The sequence below is a fragment of the Somniosus microcephalus genome, chromosome 4, assembly GCF_052327205.1.
Source record: "Somniosus microcephalus isolate GS21.2 chromosome 4, FLI_Smic_1.0, whole genome shotgun sequence".
NCBI classification, from domain to species: Eukaryota; Metazoa; Chordata; class Chondrichthyes; order Squaliformes; family Somniosidae; genus Somniosus; species Somniosus microcephalus.
This window is the reverse complement of record NC_140990.1, coordinates 299,766,263-299,791,384: the sequence shown is the minus strand read 5'-3', so window position 1 is coordinate 299,791,384 and position 25,122 is coordinate 299,766,263. Positions and strand designations below refer to the sequence as shown.

The following is a 25,122-nucleotide window of genomic DNA, read 5'->3' as shown; positions in this document are numbered from 1 at the left end:
CCTACAAATACTGATTTCTTTCAGCTCCTCCCTTTCATCAGACCCTATGTTCCCCGACATCTCTGGGAGGTTATTTGTGTCCTCCTTTGTGAAGACAGAACCAAAATATGTATTTAATTGGTCAGCCATTTCTTTGTTCCCCATTATAAAGAACTTTTTTTTTTTTTGCAGGTTTTCCCAGGAGGGTAAGTCTGCAGAAGTTACACATTTAAAAAGCAAGCGTAAGGCCTGCTTTTTACAAGGTAAGTGGTGAATTAATTAAAATTAAATTTTTTTTTAAAAGGTTTATTATTTTTAAATACTTTAAAGAAAGGTAAGTTTATTTATAGCCCTGTTAGAAAATAAAATTATTTTTTTCAAAAATTTAAATTATTGTTTAAAATAGTTATTTCATGTAATTTATAGTTTATTTTAAAAATGTGATATTTTTTAAAAATTTATTTGAAGAGTTAGTGATTTTTGGGGCCCGTAGTATTTCTAAGTTTTGACAGGTCTTCCTGTCAAACTTATGAATGAAGCATTCCCTGCTCCGATTGGCTCCCCATGGCCCACGTGATCCCAGGGGACGCATCGAACTAACTGCGCCCCTGGGATATGCAAGCACTGCGCGCTGGCAGTTGTAGCAGGCCCCAGATCAGAATTCCACGCGGGCCCACAGCTCAACGGCCGGCGCACAAGTTAAGTGCAGGTCGGAGGCTTGCACCCGCGGGAAACCCCCGACCCGAATTTCTGGGCCATTAATAATTAATAAAGCACAAATGCCCATGTGTTCTGTGGAATTGAAAATAGATTGAAGGATAGTATTGGATTGCTATTTTTTAAATACTATAAATGGCACAGCAACAGGATAAAGAGGGGGACAATGGAAGGACGGCCAATATCTCTAAAGTCTGACTGAGTTGGTTCCTGGAAACACTGCACTGCACCACCAATGGAAAAGTCACAGATTTCCTTCTGCATACAAGAGATAGTTTTCAAGTGATCATTTTTACTCAGTGGTAACACTCCTGCCTCTGAGTCATAATGCTATGGATTCAAGCCTTATTGCAGGACTGGAGCACAGAAAAAAAGAACACTTCAGTGCAGTACTGAGTGAGTGCTGCGTTATTGGAAGTACTGTCTGTCAGATGAAATGTTAAACTGAAGCCCTGCCTCCCAAATCAGATTGAAATAAAAAATCCCATGGCATTATTCTTCTAATATCCTGGTTAACATTTATCCCTCAACTAAAACAAATTACCTGGTCGGTCATTTATCCCATTGCAGTTTGCGGGACCCAGCTGTGTAAAATTTGGTTGTTGCGTTTGCCTACCTAACAACAATGATTACACTTGAAAAGTACTTCATTGGCTATGAAGTGCATTTGGTGTATTCTCAGGACATGAAAGGCATTATATTGATGAAGTTCTTTCTAGCCAACTGCGCTACTTGACAGAAAAATTTGAGAGGCATGAGAAGCAACAACATCTTGCATTTATATAGCCCCATTAACATAGTAAAACATCCCAAGGTACTTCACAGGAGCGTTATCAGACAACATTTGACACCAAGCCACATAAGGAGATATTAGGACAGGTGACCAAAAGCTTGGTCAAAGAGGTAGGTTTAAAAGAGTGCCTTAAAGGAGGAGAGAGAAATAGAGAGACAGAGAGGTGTAGGGAGGGAATTCCAGGGCTTAGGGCCTAAACAGCTGAAGGCACAGCCGCCAATGGAGAGGCGAAGGAAATTGGGGATGCACAAGAGGACAGAATGGAAGGAACGCAGAGTACTCGGAGAGTTGTAAACCGAGAAGGAGGTTACACAGATAGGGAGGGGCAAGGCTATGGAGGGATTTGAACACAAGGCTGACAATTTTAAATTTGAGGCATTACTGGACCAGGAGCCAATATAGGTCAGCCTCAGAAGATGCAAAGACTAGATCATAGTAAATGGGCATTTGTTTTCTCGTCATAAGATTTGCACAGGTGTTCCTCAGTGAAAACCTCATTAATTTTTCTTGTCCTTTATCAACCACTTTGTGGTCATCATTAAATATAACAATGTTTTATTTCTTGAAGAAACTACTATAAACAGAGTACAATTTCACCAAGTCTTTCTGTATTCACAGCAACTCCTAAGGCCAAATTTGAAAGTCATCTGTCCCTCTTACAGGACTTTGCTGAACCTTGTTGTTCTCCTATCTTCTATGAACTACAATCATGGAATTAAAGAAGCATACAGCACAGAAGGAGGCCATTCAGCCCATCATCCTTGTTTTGGCTCTTTGAAAGAGCTACCAATTAGTCCGACTCCCCTGCTGTTTCCCCATAGCCCTGCAAATGTTTCCATTTCAAGTATTTATCCAATTCCCCTTTGAAAGTTACTACTGAATCTGCTACCACCACCCTTTCAGACAATGCAATGCGGATCATAACAACTTGCTGCGTAAAAAATTCTCCTCCTCTCCCCTCTAGTTCAATTGCCAATTACCTTAAATCTGTGACCTCTGGTTACCAACCCCCTGCCAGTAGAAACAGTTTTTCCCTATGTACTCTATCAAAACCCCGTAAAATTTTGAACACTCTATTAAATCTCCCTTAACCTTCGCTGCTGTAAAGAGAACAATCCCAACTTCTCTTAGCTCTCTACATAACTGTCGTCCCTCATTCCTGGTACCATTCCAGTAAATCTCCTCTGCATCCTCCCCAAGGCCTTGACAATTCAAAATGGAGGGTATGACATGGTAGATATAACTGAGACATGGTTGCAAGACGGTCAGGATTGGGAACTAAATTTACCAGGTTATAAGGTCTACAGGAAAGATAAGGAAAATGGCAGAGTGGGAGGAGTAGCCTTCGTGATTAAGGATGAAATCATTTCAATAATAAGAGAAGATATAATGAGAGGTAAGCAGGCAGTGGCAACTTTATGGGTAAAATTAAGAAATAGGAAAGGATTTAAGACTAGTGGGAGTTGTGTATAGGCCCCCTGGTAGCAGCTGTGAAGTGCTAGATTGTATAAATGCAGAGATTAGACAAGCGTGTAGCAAAGGCAGGGTGTTTTTTATGGGGGATTTTAGCTTTCATATAGATTAGGATAAGCAGACTAGCACCTGTCAGAAAGGACATGAATTTCTTGAGTGTGTCTGGAATAGTTTTCTGCAACAATATGTCCTAGAAGCAACAAGGGGGCATGCCATATTAGATTTAGTAATGAGTAATCAGCCAGAATTAGTTAACAGCCTAACTGGGTGTGAACATTTATCCAATAACGATCATAACATGATCGAGTTCAACGTAGCATTTGAAAGGGAGAAGCATGAAACAGCTACTAAGATTCTAGATTTGAGTAAGGCCGACTTCAACTGGATGAGACAGAGGGCAAGATTTTCCCTGCGGAGGCAGGATGGCACCAGAAGAGCTGATTGGCGGGTTCCGATCCCGCTCCCATCAGCAGCCACTCTCTTAAAATGATTTTCCATAGATTGGCCTTGTTAAGCCCACCCTGTGGGGTTCCCAGCCATTTAATAGGCAGCAGGTCTGATGACTTCATTTGATGACGCGTCATCAGCTGATTTCCTTAAAGGGACCATGGCCACATTGATTTTGACAGACGTGCTGTAAACACGGACGAGCACTGCACAAAGGTGCACGGCTGCATCCAGACTCATGCATGACTCTCTCCATATGCTTATGGAGGGAGTCACAGCACGCAGGGAGGTTCCCTTCCCTTCCCATGGGTGGAAGAGACCTCCCCAGGACACCAACACAGCCTGGTTGCACATTGCACAGGAGGACACAAGCAGGGATGTCGTCAGGAGGACCAGGCTGCAGTGGTGCAAACCTTTCAATGATCTCAGTAGATCACAAAACATTACTGCGAAGCCACACTCAACCTCATCCTGCTGTGCCACTCATCACATCCCCATCACTCTGCCTTCCCTACCTTACTCCTGCACATCCTTAATCACATCAACTTACCTTGCACCTCCACCCATCCCTCTCTATCTGCATTATCACATCTCCATCTCTCTAGCCACCCCTCACACTCACCCTCATCCTAGTGCAATCATACCAACTAACAACACACAAGGGTAGGCACTTGGGTGTGTTATGCAATTGTCATGTAAATTTTCTGTTAATGTGTTGTCAAACATTGAAATCTTTATTTTCAACACCTCACCTTATTGTGTTCACCTTTGGAAGTGTCTTAGTGAGCTGCAGTGAATGGTTAAACATAACGGTATCCCCCGTAATGATGATGAGTGTGAAAGGAATGGCTTGGTCATTGTAGGAATGTGTTATGGTGCTGGTGTGGCCATCGCTGGCCCCCCAGGCAGCAACGTGTTCAGGTGCTGATGCCCTGTGTCCTGTGCAGCATCAGATGATTGCGCAGAAAGCAGGTGTTGTTGTTGTTGATGTTGGTATGCCTGGTGATGTTAGTGTTGGGGCTGATCGTGGAGGGATTCAGAGGACCAAGGTGAGATTTTTTCAAGGGCACCGACGTTGCTGGAATAAATGGCAGCTGAAGTTGAGATGGCAGAAGCGATCTGTCAATGGTGAGAGAGCTTGCTCCAAGGAGGTGACAGTGCATATAGAGTTAACACCACACACTTACAGCCTCCAGATGGATCAAATGTGTCATCCAAATCCTGAAATCAGACACCTCTGACATTTGAAAGTGAACAGAAGTGAGAGTTCAGCTTTTATACAGCAGTTGCAGCTGTGAACTATGCAACTCGCTGCTACTCCTGACACACTAACCTGGCATGATCTTCAAACATTGTGAAAACTGGTGAAAACGTTGGAAAATAGCAAAGGCCTGTCAAAATAGGAGTTAACAAGCACTTAACAAGGAGTTAAGTGCCTTAAATCCCTTACCTGCCGCTTGGTGTCGGGTCTGTTGTGAAATCACAGACCCGACACTCTTGAAACTCATACGGAGATGGGTTCATGGCGGGTTTCCAACCCAACATCAATCATTTTGAATTTATCAGTTGACCCACCTCCAAACCCGCCCTTTGAGCGCTGGCAAAATCGCATCCAGAGACTGTCCAGGCTAAACTAGACAAATCTGTTAATGGGCAAAAGGACAGGAGGTCAGTGGGAGATGTTCAAAAAGAATTTAAGGTGATGCAGAACCAGTTTATACCCCTGAGGGGCAAGAGCTGTACTCGCCAAAAAAACAGTCATGGATGACTAAAGAGGTAAGGGACAGCATAAAACTAAAAAAAAATACAAAAATGCAAATAAAAAGCACAGATCCTGGTGAATGGGAAAGATAGAAAGAACAGCAAAGGGTCACAAAACAGATAGTAAGAGCTACAAAAAGGGAGTATGAAAAGAAACTTGCAAGAGATATCAAAATTAACAGAAATAATTTTTATAATTATATTTGGAAAAAGAGGGTAGTCAGGAGCAATGTTGGCCCCTTAAAAAACTGAAAACGGTGATATTGTCAATGATAATAAGGAAATGATGGACATGTTGAATAATTACTTTGCATCAGTATATATAGTAGACGAAGAGGATAGCATGCCAGAAATCCCAAGGAAACTATTAAATCAGGGACAGGGACTCAATAAAATTAACGCAAGTAAAATAACAGTTATGAAGAAAATAATGGCACTAAAGAGTGAAAAATCCCAAGGACCAGGTGGTTTCCATCCCAGGTTTTTAAAGGAAGTAGGTGAGCACATTGCAGATGTTGTAACTATAATCTTCCAAAGTTCTCTCAATTCAGGAACCTTTCCTTTAGATTGGAAAATTGCACGTCACTCCACTAGTTAAGAATGGCGAGAGGGGGAAACCAGGGATTATTGACCAGTTAGCCTAACATCTGTTGTCGGGAAATTGCTAGAGTCTATAATTCAGGATAGGGTGACTGAACACCTCGAAGATTTTCAGTTGATCAGGGAGAACCAGCATGGTTTTGTGAAATGTAGTTCATGCCTGACAAACCTGATTGAATTTTTTGAGGAGGTGACTAAAGTAGTGGACAGGGGAATGTCTATGGATGTTATTTATATGGACTTCCAGAAGGCATTTGATAAAGTCCCACATAACTAAGGTAGAAGCCCATGGAATTGAGGGCAACTTATTGACCTGGTTAGGAAATTGGCTGAGCGGTAGGAGACAGGCAGTAGGGATAATAGGTAGGCAATTATATTGGCAGGATGTGACGAGTGGTGTCCCGCAGGGATCTGTGTTGGGTCAATTTTGATAACAAAAGAGGTAACTTTTACCCCATTGGTCTAGCTGGACTCAAACTATGGCCCCAAAGGGCAAACAATTGTGTTTCAATCTATTTAATCAACTAATCTTTTCAGATAGCTACCTAATATAAAGTACAATCTATTAAATAAATATATAGTGGTGATTATAGGTGCGACTAATTTTATCCCTACTGCTAGTAACACCATTATAGAAAGAAACAAATTAGGGGATGGATCTGTGGTCCTTGTACCTTCCAAGCCCTATTTAAACTGACATGTTAAACTTCCAGCAATGGGCATGGAGAAGAAAGAGGAAAAGAAAGATTTGAAAACTTGATGTTCAGACTAGTCTGCCCAATACTGCCAGGTTAAACACTGCAAAAATACAAGCATTTGGTTACTGCAATAAATAAATCCAAGCCACCATGCAATTCACTTAAGTACAGCTCTAATTTATTGATCCAAGAACTGTTATTCTCAAGGTATACTTGCAATTAACACTGCATCATGGAGTATTTGGATATGGGGCTCCCCCTACAATTCCCCAGACAGAGGGCTCCTACAATTCCCCAGACAGAGAGCTCCTCAACTTAGCTGGGCTGACTCACCAGAAAGAGGAAGGTAAACTAGGAGGAACGTAAAGTTGAAAGGTTAGTCAACTCATTCTGCTCACACATGGTTGGTTATAATAGAGATGCATTTCTTTTTTATTCGTTCATGGGATGTGGGCATCGCTGGCAAGGTCAGCATTTATTACCCATCCCTAATTGCCCTTGAGAAGGTGGTGGCAAGCCGTCTTCTTGAACTGCTGCAGTCCATCTCGTAGCAGCTTGGTACAACTGAGTGGCTTGCTGAGCCATTTCAGAGGGCAGTTAAGAGGCAACCACATTGCTGTGGATCTGGAGTCACATATAAGCCAGACCAGGTAAGGATGGCAGATTTCCTTCCCTAAAGGACATTAGTGAACCAGATGGGTTTTTACGACAATCTGGTAATTTCATGGTCCCCATTACTGATAATTCTAGATTTATTGAATTAACTGAATTTAAATTTCCCAGGCTCAGTGGTAGCACTCTCCCCCTTGTGTCAGAAGGTTGTGGGTTCAAGTCCCACTCCAGGGACTTGAGCACAAAGTCTAGGCTGACACTCCAGTGCAGTACTGAGGGAGTGCTGCACTGTCGGAGGTGCCGTCTTTCAGATGAGATGTTAAACCGAGTCCTCATCTGCCCTCTCAGGTGGATGTAAAAGATTCCATGGCACTATTTCAAACACAAGCATTGGAATTTCTCCCCAGTGTCCTTGTCAACATTTATCCCTCAACAAACATCAGTTAAAAAAACAGTTTACCTCGTCGTTATCACATTTCTGTTTGTGGGACCTTGCTGTGCGCAAACTGGTTGCTACATTTACTACATTACCACAATGACTATAGTTCAAAAGCATTTCATGGGCTATAAAGCATTTTGGGATGCCGTGATGTCATGAAAGGTGCTATATAAATACAAGTCTTTCTTTCTTTTTCTTTAAAGGGGTGTTTGCTTTTTTATAAATTGACCTGAATCATACAGTTCTGTCTGGGGAATTGTAGAGTGAACAAGAATGGTTTAGACAAGATTTTAAAATCTTGATCTTAAGGGAAAACTGTAGGATTAGGCCTTTTCACAATACATTATAATACAGTACAATTTCATTTTATTATTGGATCTTGGGACATCAGTAAGACAGTATTTATTGCCCATTCCTATTTGCCTTGAGGGCATTAAAATTCATCCATATAGGATGGGACTGGGTCACATGTAGGCCTGACTGGGTAAGGGTGGTAGGTTCCATTTCCTGAATGACATGAGTGAACCAATTACATTTTAATGACAATCCAGCAGTCTTCATCGTCACTTTTTGGTGTTTGCTCACACATTAGCAGATTCATTAAATTAAATTTTGTAACTTGCCATGGGATTTGAACTCATAACCTTTGGGTTGCTAATCTAGAACCACAACGACTAGGCGACTGTACACATATTTTTGTACCTTACCTAAAAGTAAATTATATACTTTAAAGTCTCAGTTACTGATGACTGTCCTCTTGATTGGCACTGCCTTGTAATCGTATCCTGGCCATTGATACATGATACTTTAGCATTCAGCCTTTCACATTTCAACAAACCACGATATTCTAATTACATTAATTTTCTCCTAACTGCTTTAGTACAAGTAGTGGAGCATCTTTCCACCATTAAGAGATGCTCTCAGAGCCCAGCTTTTACAGCTGTTTCGATGCACTTCAAAAGACAGCCAGATGCAAACTTCAAATAATTAAATCCTTTGAGGAAAAATTCTCGCTATCCACTCAAAGTAATTCAGGGAAGTTCGAAAATAACTATTGAAATTTGTGAGTGGCTCATTCATGAAATAGAATCATTTTAAGTATTGAATAATGGTCTGTAAATAGGTTGTGGAAAAGCAAATGGTTTTGCGTTATATGTTCCATGACAGACAGATGTCAAGTGCGTTTCTGCATAAATTAAGTAGACATGACATCTAAAAGCAAAAAGAGTACTTTTAAACTGCTTACAGGAGAAGGAAGTATATTTAGCGACGTAAATAATACATTTCAGTGAGCAGTTTGGAAGTTGAATGTATAGCAGCTAGTTTTGGAAGCTGAACATTGGAAAAAAATATTTTTAATCATATGGCGCCTTTTTTTTAAACCAGAAAACCTAGGCTTAACTCCTGCACTCAACTCTTAGCACACAACTATTTTTGATTTATTTACAACAACAAAAAATCAGCTTATCACAGCCAGCAGTGTGTGTCGATAGGTTTGGATGAAACTAGTTCTTATCAGTGAATGCAGACAGCCTGTAGAGGGCAATTTATCGAGGACATGCGATAAAAGGTAACTTGCCTAAAATGGATGCAATTTGGGTCTGTGTGCATTTGCTTTGCACATGGACTCCCATAGCAAGTGGGGGGAATTGATCACAGGCTACAGGCCAGCACATTTTCAGGTTGTAAGTAAAATGGGGTCAAAAGTAAATATACAGTTGTGCAACTAATAAGTGCCTTTGGGGCAAAAATAGAAGGCCCTCCATTTCTCAACCATCCGCATATTTAAACCTGATCTATATACTGAAGTGTAAATTCAATTTAAATTCAAGTGCAAAAGAAAGTCTGCTAAATCTTTAATTTACCACTCCTTAAATGCACAGTTTTACAGATCACTTCCTTGAAGTATGACTTTGTACAGAATACTGCGTGTGAACGAGAAGCATTATAACTTCATACTGTAAAGTTTAAACGATGATTTCACGTTAAATATTTTCCCCACAAGTGCACATTTGTTCACAGGAACTCGCTTTTGAAGCAAAAACGCAGCAGGTTTTGTATCGGTGCCACAGAAGCATTGAGCAACATGTGTGAAACTGAATATGTCAGCGAATCAGTGAAGCAATAAAAAAAAGACGATGGCCAGAAGCAATGCCATATAGAAACAACTGTAATATGAAATAAGCTAATTACGGTTAGTTGAAGTTCAATTACACCAGTGTGTTCTTACCCAGTGCTCAGCTTGCTTCTGTCTATTCAAACTGCCATTAGGGCGCAACGGTTGTGTGAGCGCTTTACCAAATAAAGGAACCCACCAGTGGTCACATGTATGAAACGCAATAATCTTTGCAGCTAATCTTGCAGGGTGTACGTTGAGGATGAGAGATATAGTGCCTACACACAATCTGCAAAGTTAAACCACATCCTGTTAGTTCGGTGTTAATTTTTCTAACATTGTAGGATAAATATCTGCAAAGAACATTAGCACTTGTACTAGATGGTTTTGAAACACTATCACATTTAGAAATTTATAGAAGTAAAACACTTTAGTGAGGTAATGAATAAAGTTTTCTGATGACTTTAGATATTCATCAATTAATGTGGAAAGAAGTGTTTCAGCCTTAATATTAATTTAAAGCTTCCTTTAACCCAATGCCACCTGTGGCAACTTCTCCTTTTTCTCGTCATATTTAGTAACTGCTGACTAAAATATTTTACAAGCATTTGAAGGTTCCAATTCAATAAGCTGTCTTCATTTTAATAATGCAACGAGTCATATTTGCATAAATGCTAATATTACTTTCTGTTGCAGCAACGGGTTGCATCAACTAACAACATTTAATCGTGGCCGGGAGTTACCTATCATTTTATTTTGAGGTGATTATCAAATAAATGATGCAACGTTGTTATTTCATCCCAAAAAATACCAGATTTGAAAAGCATTCAAGAGTTCAGCAGAAGCGTTCCAGAGATTGAGTTAAATTGCCACATGACTACGAGTCACTTAATACTCATACAAGCCCTATGACAATTTTGGCACAAAATCAGAAAATGCTCAAAACACTCAGCAGGTCAGACTATAGCAGAGGAAAGAACAGATAAGTTAGAAATTCATGTGTGGATGAACAGCATTTAAAAAGGATCAGAACAAAGGCAAGGAGAGGGAAAACATGTCACAAAACGAACACACGGACACACAGCCAAAAGAATAGAACAAATTGTAAAGTGTTTAAATGGAAGACAAGAGATATTAACACGGGACAATAGGGGGCGTAATGAGAGAAATTAAAGGCAGTTACAGCAACGTGCTTCTCCTGTGTGTGTAATTTTCCCTTTCCCCTTCCCTTTGTTCTTTTCCTTTTTATATGCTAGTCATCTGTAATATCTTTCAGTTCTAACTGAGGGCCCACACCTGAACCCTTAACTGATCTGTTCTCTACACACATGCTGACTAACTTACTGAGTGTCTCCAATACGTTTTTACTTCAGATTCCCAACATCTGCAGCCATTGGATTTTATAAATACCATATTGATAATTGAACTGTCAAGACTATATTGATCCCCATAAATCAATTAGGCAACCAATGTGGGTTTTTTCAAAAGCATCAATAAAATTCAGTTTACAGTACAAATCCATCAGTACAATGCTTTTGTGAAAAATTGCCATTTAATTGACAGTGTGTCCTATCTCAAAACCCATACATAAAGGAGATGTAGTGTACAATATATTACAGAAGAGCACCATTACGAGCACATTCAAGTTCTTTTAGTGAGAACTATTAATCCCCGATAAGTACCCCAATACTTGTTCCGTATATACACACACAGTCATGCACAAAACCAGAACAATCCAAGGTTTTGCTTCTATGTCCACTTTAAATTGAACCTCGTTAAAGTTAATTATACAATGCAAATGATGCTACTGGTTCAAACTATTTTTTTGTGGAGAAGTGGAAGAAAAGCTTATTTTATCTTCCCACAGATGTGCACAGATGTAACTTTTCAATATACAGTTAGCTCCGACTGCCCCTACCTTTACAGGAAATTACACTTTCTGGCAATAAGAACTGACCTTAACCATAATTCGTTTTCTGAAGAATCCGCTTTTGCATTGCTGCGAAGGCGAAATTGTTCTCTATTCATATTTCTTCGATCATCAATTTTTAAAATAGTTGCCTGGAATTCAAGAGAAAAAAAGAGGGAATTTTAGAAAAAAGGTTAAAAAGGACTTGCATTTATATAGTTCCTTTCACAACCTCAGGGCGTCACAAAGTGTTATACAGCCAATGAAGTACTTTGGAAGCACAGTCGCTGTTGTAATGTAGGGAAATGTGACAGCCAATTTGCACACAGCAAGATCCCACAAACAACAGTGAGATACATGACTAAATAATCTGTTACTGTGATCTTGATTGAGGGCTAAATATTGGCTAGGACACTGGGAACTCCCCTGCTCTTTGAATTGCACCGTGGGATTTTTTACGTTCACCTGAGAGGGAAGATGGGGCCTCGGTTTAACATATCAACCAAAAGCCGGCACTGCTGACAGAGCAGCATGCCCTCAGAACTGCACTGAAATGTCAGCCTGGACTATGGGCTCAAATAATCTGAAGGATACATTTGCCTTAGAGGCAGTGCAGCAAAGGTTCACTAGATTGATTTCTGGGATGAGAGGGTTGTCCTATGAGGAGAGATTGAGTAGATTGGGCCTATATTCTCAGGAATTTAGAAGAATGAGAGGTGATCTCATTGAAATGTATAAAATTCTTAAAGGGCTTGATAGGGTAGATGCTGAGATGCTGTTTGCCCTGGCTGGAGATTCTAGAACTAGGGGTCATAGTCTCAGTATAAAGGGTCGGCCTTTTAGGACCAAGATGAGGAGGAATTTCTTCATTCAGAGGGTTGTAAATCTTTGGAAATCTCTACACCAGAGGACTGTGGAGTCTCAGCGGTTGAGTATATTCAAGGCCGAAATCGTTAAATTTTTGGACTCTAAAGAAATCAAGGGATATGGGGATCGGCCGGCAAAGTGGAGTTGATGTAGAAGTTCAGCTATGATCTTATTGAATGGTGGAGCAGGTCCGAGGGGCCATATGGCCTACTCCTGCTCCTATTTCTCATGTGTTTCTGGAGTGGAGCTTGAACCCTCAAAGGTGAGCGTACCACCACTGAGAAAATGCTGGCTAGGTAGCCAAAGATGAAGTACTATTGTCAAATCCATGTGTTTGATTGCCAACAGCATTTTTTTTAAACTTCTCATGAAAGACTGTTTCTCCTTCAGTTTCTTTTATAATGGCCCGTATTTTCCGATCGCAGGCCTCCCACGGGCGGAGGCCTGTAATCTGGAAAAATCTGCGCCCTTACCTGAGGGCTGCCGGGATGCACACGCTTCCACTCTTGGGCCTCTCCAAACTGCCGGTGCGCAGGGCCCACGAATCCCAGAGGCGCAGGTAGTTCGCAGCGTCCCTGGGATCACGTGGGCCATGGGGAGCCAATCACAGAAGGGAATCTCCCTTCATACATTTGACAGGAAGACCTGTCAAATATATGAATGGAGATCAATGAAAAAACATAGTAAAACTTTAAATAAATTTTAAAAAAGACATCACATTGTTAAAATGACTTGAAATTACTATATATAATGGCCAGAACTTTGGGTCCCCATGGGTGAGTACGCGCTGGGTACTCACGCGTAGGCCCAATGAAAGTGCCAGTTTCGTGCATGCACTGCGCATGCGCGGGAAACCGGAACTTCCGTTCCCTTAAAGGAAGGGGTTCACAGGTCGAACGCGTGCGCCGGAGAGGCAGCGTGTACGACTGGAACTTCCGTTTTTTTTGCAGGTTTCTCCGGGAGGGAAAGTCTCCAGGAGCTACGCTTGTAAAAAGCAGTCACAAAGCCTGCTTTTAACAAGGTAAATGGTGAATTAAGTTAAATTAAAACATTTTTTCCACAGGTTTATTATTTTTAAATACTTTAAAGAAAGGTAAGTTTATTTTTAGCCCCGTTAGAAAATGTAATTAATTTTTTCAAAAATTTAAATTATTGTTTAAAATAGTTATTTTAAGTATTGTATAGTTATTTTAAAAATGTGATTAAAAGAAAAAATTATTTGAAGTTTTAGTGATGTTTTGGGGCTGAATTGTATTCATAGATTTGACAGCTCTTCCTGTCAAATCTATGAATACAGAGTCCCTGCTACCGTTGGCTCTCCATGGTCCACGTGATCCCAGGGGATGCTTTGAACTAACTGCGCCCCTGGGATATGCAAGCACTGCGCGCTGGCAGCTGGACCAGGCCCAGGATCGGAATCCCACGCGGACCCACAGCACAACGGCCGGCGCGCTAGGTAAGTGCAAGTCGGAGGCTTGCACCCGCGGGAAGCCTCCAACCTGAATTTCTGGGCCATTAATAAATTAAGTATTTTAAACAAAAATGTAATTTTTTGCAAAAAAAATTGAAGTATTTTACGGGGCTAAAAATAAACTTACCTTTTTTTAAAGTATTTTTAAATGATAAATCAGTGAAATTAAAAAAAACAAAAACTTTTTTTCCACTCTTATCCTGGTAAAAGCAGGCCTTACGCCTGCTTTTACCAGGCGCAAGAATTGTAAGGGTTTTCTGCGGGCGGAGGGTCTCCAAAAAGCGGAACTATCCGCTCGCAGAGGCCCTTTTCCAGGGCAGCCGGAGGATCTGTCAAGCAGATTCTTGACAGATCGCAAATGCCGGTTTTCAGCGCATGCACTGTGCATGCCTGAAACCACGCACGGCGCATACTCACCCATAGGGATCGGAATATCTGGGCCATTGTGTTCTGAAGAAATAAAGGCCCTAATATTTACGGGGAGGTGGGGAGGGAGCAGGGTGTGTTCTATCTAAAGTAGGGACGCTGGATATGCCAATGGAACACATTGTTGCTTAGGTCAGTGGCCAGGAAACCCAGAAATGTTGGAAGCGAGGAGGTCCCGATGAATTTAACAGCAGGGTAGTCTAAAGACTAACAGTACAGAGGCATGCTCAAGGCTTATATACAGGTGTGGTCACTGCCGGTACTACAGTATACAGGAGCTGTAAAAGTAGTTCCCTCTTAAAGGTACATACACTACAATTCCTCCCTTTTTAGATTAACAGTACCCATAACATTCAAATAACAGTTAACACTTTAACATGCACATTAAACTGAAATAGTCCATTTATAGATTCAGTCTTTGGGGTGGCTTCCTGATACTTTCTGGATAGCGCCTTTCCTGAGGTTCTTGTTCTTGGTGCGGAGGCGATTCTGGCCCCCTTTCATCGGTTACTTCATCAGTTTCCGCTGCTACTGTTTCTGGGGTAGATGCTACCGGTATGTTGGGTTCATCCCCAGGTACGCGAGACATGGGGTTGATTCGTTCCTGTGACGCTAGGATCTGGTGGACGTGGCGTCTCACAATGTTCTCCCCAACATCCACTGTGTACATTAGTGGCCCCTGCCGTGTGCATATCGTTCCGGGTTGCCATTTCTCTGTTCGGAAGTCGCGGGCCAAGACTGGTTGTCCTACATTGAAGCTCCTTGTCGGCTTCTCATTGATGTGCTGGAATTGCTTATCCTCAACATTTCTTTGCACATTTGGTCTGAGCAAATCCAGACGAGATCTCAACCTTCGGTTAAAGAACATCATGGCCGGGGTCTGGTTGGTAACTGCATGTGTCGCATTTCTGTAGGCTAACAGGAAATTGTCCACCTTATGCTGTAGTGGAATTTCATCATCGCACATGGCCCTTATCGCCTTTTTAAAGGTTTGTACGAACCTCTCAGCCAATCCATTTGTGGCTGGATGAAACGGGGCGGATGTGTAATGCCTTACCCCATTCCTTCTCATAAATTTCCGAAACTCTTCGGACACAAACTGTGGTCCGTTATCAGAGCAAATCTGCTCTGGCAAGCTGTTCCTGGCAAATATGTTCGGTAGGACTGCAATCGTTTTCTCTGTAGTGGTGGAGGACATTTTGATCACCTTAGGCCATTTCGAGTGCGCATCCACTGCTATTAAGAACATTGAGTCCATGAATGGACCAGCAAAATCAATATGCACCCATTGCCATGGAGAGGAGGGCCACTCCCATGGGTGTAGAGGGGCATGTGGTGGTGCATTTTGGACCTTCTGGCATCCTGAACAGCTCTTTGTTAGGTTCTCAATTTGTTGTTCGATCCCCGGCCACCACACATAAGCCCTAGCAAGGCTTTTCATTTTCACCCCTCCGAGATGGCCTTCGTGAAGCTCATTGAGCACTCTCTCCCTTAACTTGGGTGGAATTACCACTCGGGATCCACACATCACTCTCCCCTGGCATACTGACAGCCGTTCTCTTCTGGATGAGAATGCTGGCAACAGTGAGTCACCATGTGTTGGCCAAATCTTCACCGTCAAATCATATACCCGAGACAGTGTCGGATCATTGCGGGTCTCCTTCTCTATATCTGCGTTAGTTACTGGCAATCGTTCAATTATCGACGAATAAAATATTTCGATAGGGTCCACTGCTGGTGCTTCCTCCACAGTAGGCAGTGGCAGGCGTGATAGCCCATCAGCGTTTCCATGCTGTTTCGTGCCCTTATACTCTATTTCATATTGGTTCGCCCCTAGAAAAAGGGACCATCTTTGTAGCCGTTGTGCAGTCATCACCGGAACGCCCTTCTTTGGATTAAAGATGGAGACAAGTGGTTGGTGGTCAGTCAGCAAGGTGAACTTCTGCCCATGCAGATAGTGGTTGAATTTTTTTACTCCCCATACTAGGCTGAGGGCCTCCCTGTCAATCTGGGCGTAGTTACGCTCGGCTGAGGTTAGTGACCGAGACGCAAAGGCTACTGGCCTCTCCAACACGTCTGGGAATTTGTGCGACAGCACCGCTCCAATACCATAGGGTGATGCATCACACGCCAACCGAATTGGTAGTGCTGGGTTGAAATGGGCCAACACCTCTTTTGATGTGATCAAATCTTTGCACTTCTGGAAAGCTCGTTTACATTCGTCATTCCACTTCCATGGTACCCCTGTTTGCAGTAGGGTGTTCAGTGTGTGTAATACTGTAGACAAATTTGGTAAGAACTTATGGAAGTAGTTCACCAGCCCGAGGAACGCCCTCAGTTGTGACACATTTTCCGGTGCTGGAGCCTTGACTACTGCCTCAATCTTTTCAGGGGACTTATGTAACCCCTCTTCATCAATAACGTGACCACAATACGAGGTCTGCTTCTGGAAAAACTCGCACTTGTGGCGATTAGCTCGTAGCCCATATTCATTTAATCTAGTGTGCACCTTCTCCAGGTTGGCGAGGTGATCATTGTCATTTTTGCCCGTGACCAGGATGTCGTCCAAATAACACTGGGTCCCTGGAATCCCTTGCAGGACTTGATCCATTGCCCTTTGCCAAATAGCCGGAGCCGATGCTACCCCGAATACCAGCCGGTTGTATTGGTAGAGACCTTTATGAGTGTTGATCGTGAGGTATTGTTTCGAGGCTTCTTCTACCTCCATTTGCAGGTACGCCTGGGCCAGATCAATCTTGGTGAAGCGTTTACCTCCAGATAGCGAGGCGAAAATATCCTCAATCCGTGGAAGTGGATATTGTACCGTGTGAAGGACTGTGTTCACTGTCACCTTAAAATCCCCACAGATGCGGACCTTCTTTGGTTCCCCAGGTGTATTACTCAACGACCTCTTCATTACAGGAACGATGGGTGTAGCCCACTCGCTCCAGTCCACTTTGGACAGTACTCCTGAATGTTCCAACCCTTCCAGCTCTGCTTCGACGGCTGGTCGGATCGCATAAGGCACCGGTCTGGCCATAAAAACTTTTGGCTTGCATTTTCCTCTATTTTAATCGTCGCTGTTATGCCTTTTAGTGTTCCGAGTCCCTCCTGGAACACTTCTTGTGCGTCAGTTAGCATTTTTGACAGTCGACCAGGTGTGACGTCGTCCTCCTTTTTGGCCTCAACCTTCAGTGCCTGTATGGAATGCCAATCTAATTGTATCTTCCGGATACATTCACGTCCTAGTAGTGGTGGTCCTCCATCTGGCAATACATATAGGTCCATTTTGGGTATTTCCTGGCCTTTGTATATCACGTTCACCCTTATTTTTCCTTTGGGGTAGACTTTTTGCCCCGTGTACGTCTTCAAGACAATCTCTGTAGCTTTCAAGGGTATATGTGTGAATAGCAGCTTGTAGTCCCTTCGGTTTATGACTGTTAGGGCTGATCCTGTATCCAATTCCATTTTCACTTGGACTCCATCTATCTTGAGCGTGACCCAGATAGTCTGGTGATCCTCCATTTTGATTACCTTATGTAGTTTCAGACAACCCAGCTCCTTGCTTCCGGAGTCTGTATCACTTTTCTGTTCATCTGAACTACTGTCCATCACCTTATGTACCTTTTTGTACTTCTCCTGTGGAGATTTCTTGCTGCTGGTTTTCTTCCCTGACCTGCAGACTCTTGCTGTGTCCTGCTTTTCCACACTGCCTGCACACTTGGCCCTTGAAGCAACAATCCTTCTGGTCGTGTGTTGTTCTGCTGCAGCGATAACACTTCCCTGCTCCATATGGCATTTCATTGGTGCCATATTCTTGCGGACTCCGTTGTATCTCTGCAGCGCCCCGTGCGGCTGCTTCGTGTGGTACTGCCATGCTGAAAGCCTTGTCCAGCGTAAGATCCTTTTCTGATAGAAGCCGTTTCTGGGTTCCTTCACTTTGAAGCCCACACACAAACTTGTCCCTTAACATATCTGCTAGTCCCAATCCAAACTGGCAGTGTTTTGATAGCTTGCGCAGTTCCGTTAAGTACTCAGCATTACTTTCATCTTTATGCTGTGATACGCTTATCAATTACTTCATAAAAGGTGATGAGTCGAAGAAGAGATGATGAGTCGAAAGAAGAGATGAATAAGGCTTTTATTAGCTAAGAAGAGACCATGCTTCTTCGTGAGTGACTGAACAAGTCTGAACGAAACCCACACAGTGGTGGGTGGAGTCAGCTGAGGCATGCCTCCATACACAGCGCCACCCAGAGGTGGCAATATACAATACAGTGGTTTACCACATTCACCCCTTGTTTAATGTGAAGTCCGGCGGGGTGAAGGGTACTACAAGTTAAGTCTATCAGGAGGCCTTGTCTGACGTCCTGATCGTCGTGGTGGCGGCGGTGGTGTTGCAGCATCCGACGTCGGGTCTGGTGTCTGGGTGGTTGGCGAAGATTCCTGGGGCTTTGGCATGCCGTCTGCAGGGGTTGGGTTGGGAGGGGTGGTGGGGGATAACAGTGGTAAGGGGGATAACGGTGGTAAGGGGGATAACGGTGGTAATTCAGGGGTACCCGAGGGTGCGAGATCTCGTATGGAGACCGTGTCCTCCCGCCCGTCTGGGTATGTCACCCAGGCATACTGGGGGTTGGCGTGCAGGAGGTGCACCCGCTCGACCAGGGGGTCCGTTTTATGCGTCCTCACGTGCCTCCGCAGTAGGACGGGCCCAGGAGAAGTCAACCATGCCGGTAGCGAGGTTCCCGATGTAGACTTCCGGGGGAAAACGAACATTTTCTCATGAGGGGTCGCATTAGTGGCAGTACAAAGCAGTGACCGAATGGAGTGAAGCGCTGCAGGGAGGACCTCCTGCCAGCGGGAGGTCGGAAGGCCCTTAGATTTTAGTGCTAAGAGGACTGCCTTCCAAACCGTCGCGTTCTCCCTTTCCACCTGGCCGTTCCCCCGGGGGTTGTAACTGGTGGTCCTGCTCGTGGCGATACCTCTTGTTAGCAGGTACTGCCGAAGTTCGTCGCTCATGAACGATGAGCCCCTGTCGCTATGTATATAGCTGGGGAACCCGAACAGAGCGAAGATGTCATTCAAACACTTGATGACCGTGGTACTGGTCATGTCTGGGCAAGGGATGGCAAAGGGGAAACGGGAGTACTCATCAACTATGTTGAGGAAGTACACATTGCGGTCAGCGGAGGGGAGGGGCCCTTTAAAATCGACGCTCAGGCGTTCGAAGGGGCGGGTGGCCTTGATCAGGCTTGCTCTGTCCGGCCTATAGAAGTGCGGTTTGCACTCGGCGCAGATTTGGCAGCTCTTGGTCATGGTCCTGACCTCCTCGATGGAGTAGGGCAGGTTACGGGATTTGATAAAATGGAAAAACCTGGTGACCCCCGGGTGGCAGAGGTCATTGTGGAGGGACTGCAGCCTATCACTCTGCGCGTTGGCGCATGTACCACGTGATAGGGCATCTGGGGGCTCATTGAGTTTCCCTGGCCGATACAAGATATCATAATTGTAGGTGGAGAGTTCGATTCTCCACCTCAAGATCTTGTCGTTCTTGATTTTACCCCTCTGCTTATTATTAAACATAAAAGCTACTGAACGCTGGTCAGTGAGCAGGGTAAATCGTTTCCCGGCCAGGTAATGCCTCCAGTGACGCACCGCTTCTACAATAGCCTGGGCCTCCTTTTCGACGGAGGAGTGTCTCGTCTCGGGGCCCTGGAGGGTCCTTGAGAAAAAGGCCACGGGTCTGCCCGCCTGGTTAAGGGTCGCGGCTAGGGCGAAGTCGGAGGCATCGCTCTCCACTTGGAAGGGGATGGACTCATCCACCGCGTGCATTGCGGCCTTCGCGATATCGTTCTTGATAAGAGTGAAGGCTGCACACGCCTCTGGTGTCAGGGGGAAGGAGGTGGCTTTGATGAGGGGCCTGGCTTTGTCTGCATAGAGGGGCACCCACTGGGCGTAGTAGGAGAAAAACCCCAGGCATCTCTTCAGTGCTTTTTGGCAGTGGGGAAGGGGTAGCTCCATTAGGGGGCGCATTCTGTCGGGGTCGGGCCCGATGACTCCGTTCTCCACCACGCAGCCGAGGATGGCCAGGCGCTTGGTGTGAAACATACATTTTTCCTTATTGTACGTTAGGTTCAGCCGTTGGGCCGTACGGAGGAAATTTGCTAGATTAACGTCGTGGTCCTGCTGGTCGTGGCCACAGATGGTGACGTTATCCAAATAGGGGAAGGTTGCCCGCAGCGCGTTCTGGTCAACCATTCGGTCCATCTCCCTTTGGAAGACCGAAACCCCGTTGGTGACGCCGAAGGGGACCCTAAGGAAGTGGTAGAGGCGGCCGTTTGCCTCGAAGGCAGTATACTGGCGGTCCTCATGGCGGATGGGCAGCTGGTGGTACGCTGACTTAAGGTCGATGGTGGAGAATACTTTGTATTGCGCAATCTGATTGACCATATCAGATATGCGAGGGAGGGGGTACGCGTCCAGCTGGGTGTACCGGTTTATGGTTTGGCTGTAGTCGATTACCATGCGGCGTTTTGCAGTGGTTTTAACGACTACAACCTGGGCTCGCCAGGGGCTAGTGCTACCTTCGATAATGCCCTCCTTCAAGAGCCGCTCCACCTCAGAGCTGATAAAAGCTCTGTCCCCGGCACTGTACCGCCTGCTTTTGGTAGCGATGGGTTTACAGTCGCGGGTGAGGTTAGCGAACAGGGGAGGGGGGGGGACTTTTAATGTGGAAAGGCTGCAGGTGGTTTGCAGCGGGCGATTTAAAAGTTGTTGGTTGCAGACTGTGAGTGGGGGGAGGGGTCCACCGTATGCTAGTGTGACACTCTTAAGGTGGCACTGAAAATCCAACCCTAGCAGGACGGCAGCGCAAAGACGGGGCAGGACTAGCAGTTTAAATTTTTGATATTCAGTGCCCCCTACTGACAGGGTCACCACACAGTAGCCGCTGATGTCCATTGACTGGGACTTGGACGCCATAGAAATGCGATGGTGCGTTGGCAGAATCGTGAGGGAGTGGCTACGTACCGTGTCGGGGTGGACGAAACTCTCTGTGCTCCCGCTGTCGATCAGGCAACTGGTGGCGCGGCCGTTTACCGCGATATCCATCATGGAGCTGGATAGATGGTGAGGGTGGCCTTGATCCAGCATCACGGAGGCCAGTATGTGGCTTAGTGAGTCACTATAGTCATCCGCCGAGACGGTGGTCGGTTCCGGTGACGAAATGGCGGTTGAGTGCGTTGGATACGATGGCGGCGGATGCCATGCGGCCGGGGGTACACAAAATGGCGGATAAGATGGCTGCTCCCACGGCCCGCACGCTGCGCTGCTGGCTGGCTTCCCCTTGCAGGCGTTAGCGTAATGGCCTTTCTTCCCGCAGCCCGAGCAGGTAGCTGTCTTAGCTGGGCAGTGCGCTCTGGGATGTTTTAACTGGCCACAGAAATAGCATTTTTGGGCCTGGTTACTGGGCATCGAAGCAGTTCTTACCGGAGGCTGCTGTCTCGGTTGGGTCGCTGCAGCGGTTGGTGCCGGGGGCGGCGGTCCCGTGTCCCACGGTTTCGATTGCCATGTCTCGGCGCCGTTACGGGGGTATGCCTCGAGGTTTCGGTGGGCCTCCTCTAACGAGAGCGCAAGGGCAATGGCCGTCTTCAGGTCGGGTTCCTTGCTTTCTAGCAGTCTCTGCCGGGTGTGGTCTGACTGGAGGCCCCTGACGAAGGCATCACAGGCGAGTCCCTGCGCGTGCTCCACAGCCGTTACCGCTTTACAATCGCAGTCTCTGCAGAGTGCCAGTAGCGCCCGTGCAAATGCCCCTACCGATTCTCCCGGTTGCTGCCTGCGGGATCCCAAGAGGTGTCGGGCGTAAATTGTGTTCACTGGGCGCGTATATTGCCCTTTTAGTAGCTCGAGGGCCGCCACGTACGTATTAGAGTCCCGGATTAGCATATATACTTGATGGCTCACCTGGGCGGTCAAAATTTTCAGTTTGTGATCCTCCTCTGTAACCTGTGAGATTGCGAGGAAGGATTCAAAGCAGCTCAGCCAGTGTTCAAACTTGGCTGATGCACCCACATCTTGAGGGTCGAGGTCCAGGCGTGGTGGTCTGAGGGCTCTCAGCAATGTCTGCTGTATCCGTTGCTGTTGTTGCTCCTCAGGTGTCGCCATTTAACTTTTAGCTAATAAAATTGATACGCTTATCAATTACTTCATAAAAGGTGATGAGTCGAAGAAGAGATGATGAGTCGAAAGAAGAGATGAATAAGGCTTTTATTAGCTAAGAAGAGACCATGCTTCTTCGTGAGTGACTGAACAAGTCTGAACGAAACCCACACAGTGGTGGGTGGAGTCAGCTGAGGCATGCCTCCATACACAGCGCCACCCAGAGGTGGCAATATACAATACAGTGGTTTACCACATGCTGGTTCCTTTTGTGGAACTTAAATCTTTCTGCTATCAGCAGCGGTGTGGGGTTTAAGTGGTCCTGTAGGATTTCCACTATGCTTTCGAGATTCTTATCCACTGGCTTCTCTGGGGTTATTAGGTTTCGCAGTAAGCCATAAGTTTTTGCACCCATGGAATTCAAGAAAACCAGTGCTTTCCTAGCATCTGGCACTTCATTCGCCTTGCAGTACACCTCAATCCATTCCACATATGTTGCCCAACCTTCGACTTCATTGTCGAACGCAGTGACACTGCCACTCTTTGGCATCCCTGGGTGTGGTTAAACTGTCTAAAATGGCGTCTCCCGCGCTCTCCCTTCTTCTCCGCTGGCACAAAATGGCGTCTCCCACGCTTTCCTTTCTTCCCGCGCTTGCCCTTCTTCTCCGCTGCGGGTTCTAAAATGGCGTCTCCCGCACTCTCCCTTCTTCTCCACGGCTCAATGGCGTCTCCCGCGCTTCCTTTCTTTCCCCGTGGATGCTGTTCAGCCCTTGAGCCCTTGGCTGCGCTCTGCGCTTTCTCCTGTGCGCCTCTCTCATTGCCGCCGCTCGGTCCTGAACCCCGGCTGTGCTTTACCCTCTCTCTCTTTTTGTTTTCCGTCGACGCCGCTCAGTCTTCAACCCCCGGCTGCGCCCTGTGCGCTTCACCCTCTCTCTTACCCCGTCGACGCTGCTCGGCCTTTTCTGTGCCGTCGGTCAGCTCCAGCCGCCGCTGTCCGGGAAGGGTCTGCGCAGTACCTGTTGCCAGTCTGTTGCTGGATTGTCATGACTGGAGAACCAAGCCCAGCTCTCAACAGCCTCCCCTGCGATGTTCACTCTCTGCCGGATGACTGGGTGGTTGCTCGTGGTCGACGACCGTGCTTCTGGCCTCGACTTTCTTCCACGGTCCTCCCGGAGCGAATCCTTGAAAGGAAATGCAGAGTTGCAGGTAGATTTGAACTAGACGGAGGCTGTAAATTAACAATCAACAGTTTACTGGAGGAGGGTAGTGAAATAAAGAATAGCTTGCCTTTCAAAAGCTAGGCTTTATTAACCTTAAAAAACCAGCAGTAAATGTTAAGCACCCAGTCTCAACCAAACTGTAGAGAACTGAATTTAAGATGGCCACCACAGGTCACATGGAATCAACTAACCAATAAGTTTACAGCATATATCTCAAGGCAGGAAAACAGGCAACCAATTACAATGCTTCTTATAAAACAAGAATAATCACCACATTCACCCCTCCTTTTAAAATATACTTCAACCTAGGTAGCCTTTACAGTTTACAATTAGTTATTTATGACTAGAGCAATACATGTATAATGCCTTCAACAATTTTAAAATTTTACAATTAAATTATTAATTATTTTAAAAGTCCATTTTTAATCGGTCGACCGGATATCTTGTTCGTGTCGACCTTCTTAGCCTTGGTGGAGTTCCTTGCCCTCCTACACCAGGAGACAGAGAAATATCTTCTGCAGGGAGGCTATCAATATCCCGATTATCAACGGTTTCCGGATTGGAAGTCCCATTAGAAGGTAGACTGGGAGGGTCATGAACATCCATCGGGGGCAGACTGAGAGAATTGTAAGTGTCTGCAATAGGATTGGAAATGTTCGTAGTATCTGTGACGACATCAACATTATCTGAATTATGGCTATTGTTAATGTCCTCAGGAGAGGGCTGGCCACCACAAGGAGCTAAGTCTTTAACTGAAACCGTACTTTCTTTCCCATCTTGGAATCGAATATGAGCATATTGGGAATTTGCCTCCAATAGCTCCACCTCCTCCACTAAAGGATCATACTTTGACAGTCTAACATGGCGTCGGAGCAGCACAGGTCCCTGCATAGTAAGCCATGAAGGTACTGAATATCCCGTAGAGGATCTCCGCGGATAGTTGAAGAGCCTTTCATGGGGGGTCACATTAGTAGCCGTTGAAAGCAATGATCTAATGGAATGCAGGGCATCAGGCAGTACCATTTCCCACTGTGTATTCTTAAGGTTCCGGGATGTCAAAGCCAACGTAACTGCCTTCCAGATCACCCCATTGTATCGTTCGCACTGTCCATTACCCTGGGGATTATACGGGGTAGTTCTGCTAGTAGAAATTCCCCGACTCTGGAGGTATTCCTTCAACTGGGAAGACATAAAAGAACTTCCCTGATCCGAATGGATATACGCAGGCATCCCAAAGATGACAAAAAGTTGAGTCAGACATTTAACAACTGTAGCAGCTGATACATCTGCACAAGGAAAAGCAAAAGGGAACCTTGAAAACTCATCCACGACCGTAAGTATATATCGATTCTGAGTCGTTGAAGGAAGAGGCCCCTTAAAATCAACGCTCAGGCATTCAAAGGGAGAGGTAGCCTTTATAAGATGAGCTCGTTGAGG

At 45.1% G+C, this 25,122-nt stretch overlaps 1 protein-coding gene and 1 pseudogene across 1 annotated transcript in view; one reads left to right on the top strand and one right to left on the bottom strand.

Moving 5' to 3' along the window:
- The window catches only part of arhgap15 (Rho GTPase activating protein 15), an 820,951-nt gene extending 811,106 nt beyond the window's left edge, over window positions 1–9,845 (bottom strand). The window contains exon 1 of the mRNA XM_085986657.1: window positions 9,750–9,845. The gene's annotated coding sequence lies outside the window, so the exon portion shown is untranslated. The remainder of the gene's footprint in view (window positions 1–9,749) is intronic.
- LOC147120562 (uncharacterized) overlaps window positions 1–25,122 on the top strand; it is a 179,392-nt pseudogene that overhangs the window by 43,261 nt on the left and 111,009 nt on the right.